The following is a 1,979-nucleotide window of genomic DNA, read 5'->3' as shown; positions in this document are numbered from 1 at the left end:
TTAATTTCCTCTATTCTTTTTCCATTCTCCATTTTATTTTTATCCACTCTAATCCGTATTGTGTCCTTCAATCACTGTGCTAGGGTTTAGTTTGTTCTTCTTTCATATCCTGAAGTATGAGAGAGCTTGCTTCATAACATTCTTTTAAAGGGTTCATCCAGTTAATGAAACAAGATGCCACACATAGGCGAACCAATATCAGCTTCTATATTAATACCATCATCATTAACCTTGAGGTCAAATAGTCCTAGAATCAAATCTCAGATCCACCTATTACTAGCCATATGACACCAGGAGAGATTTTACACTACTCTAAGCTTGTGTCTTTTCACTGGCAAAATGGAAATAATGTCTACCTGACAGTGTTACTGTGTGAATTAAATGAGATACAGGTAAAGTATTTAGCAGAGGACCTGGCACATACGACGTGCCCCTCAAGAGTACCTATTTCCATATATATATAGAAAAAGAGGTACCACATAAAAAACACTAGGACATGGCTACTGACTAATTGTGGGAGAGAAAGGAAAAAAGCTTAGTGCAAAGAATCAAGTCTGATATGTTAATTTTTACCAACTGAGATGCATCCAGGTTGCGATTGGACATATGAGATAATTTATCATGGAAGACACCTGTGAGGGAATGTGGGGCAGGCATGAAGGTAGTGTGGGAGAACCCACAGATCACTATGCAAAGCTGACTCCTGTGTAAAAGAAAGAGAAAGAAGTTTTAGGTATCAATGCAGTTCTAAGAGAGTTTTTGCAAGGCTGATGTGGAGTCCTCCAACCAGTCACCCGTTAAAGTTAAAGAGAGCCTGAGAGAGCTAGGCTTGCTTTCACACCCTTGCTGGGAGCCTGTGGGAAGGAAGCTTTCTGTGCAAAGGAGGTGGTGAATTTGAAATGCACTGACCTGGACCTTCTGTCAATCAGGTCCCTGCCATGGACACCTGGCAGGGTCTCCTTGATAGCTGCCACAGCAGAGACACTCAGAAAAAGATGCAACCATGAAAAGGTGGAAAGGTCTAAAGTTCTAATGACATAGAAAATAGCAATCAGCCTTTCTCACATCTGAAAGTTTTCTGAAATATCTGAGTGCAGTAGAGAATTGACAGAGGACTGATCACCAACCTAGAAATATTGCGAGAGGGAAAAAAAATCTGCAATAATATAATCATCTCCCATCAACTTTCCAACAGAAGCAATGTATTCCTTGAAGAAACGATTATAGAATACCTCATGTTAGACCCTTGTTCCTGAGGCTCCCCCCCGGAAAATAACATCACCTCCCTTCCTTTTTTTTTTTTCTTTTCTTTCCATGACAGCTCATTCAGGAATAGGACGTCCCTCCTGGCCTTAATCCGATATAACAGCCGTGATGTCATTTCTGTATTTCGGGAAGACTGGCAGGTATAATGGCTTTTTCTCTTGTCCCATTTCCTGAAGGGCTGACTGCCATGCTTGGGAGAGGGAGAAGACTTATTTGCCTGTATCTGGGACTGGATCTTCTCCTTCCTCCACCAAACTCCTGCTTCTCAACAGTAATTCCTGCAGTTCCCTTTCTCCCTGGCCTTTATGCTCCCTGTACCCCGCTGTCTTTTAGCCATAATTATCTCCAGCCTCTGCTCGTTCAAATGAGAAACACAATTTCACATTGTGAAACCCTGTTCATTATTTTTCACATCTCTCAATAGTGTAATTCTCTCCGTTCCCATAAAGCTCAACCACTTCTCAAAGTGTTTCCTGACTTTTTGCCTCCAGACTTTGAAACCTTCCTTGCATATGACTGCCTCATTACCTTTCTAAAATCTAGTTAATTCACTTAATCAAGAATCTCCAGGGGTCTACACTAGCCTATTTGGTAACTTCACATTTCTTCTATTTACTAATCCTTCTCACTTCCTTTACCTCTACTTCCTAGTGTAATTCCTCTGTCTTAATTAGAACTGTCTTCCTACGCATCCCTGCCCCTTCACCCATATA

The sequence above is a fragment of the Theropithecus gelada genome, chromosome 19, assembly GCF_003255815.1.
Source record: "Theropithecus gelada isolate Dixy chromosome 19, Tgel_1.0, whole genome shotgun sequence".
Lineage (NCBI taxonomy): Eukaryota > Metazoa > Chordata > Mammalia > Primates > Cercopithecidae > Theropithecus > Theropithecus gelada.
This window is presented reverse-complemented; position numbering follows the sequence as displayed.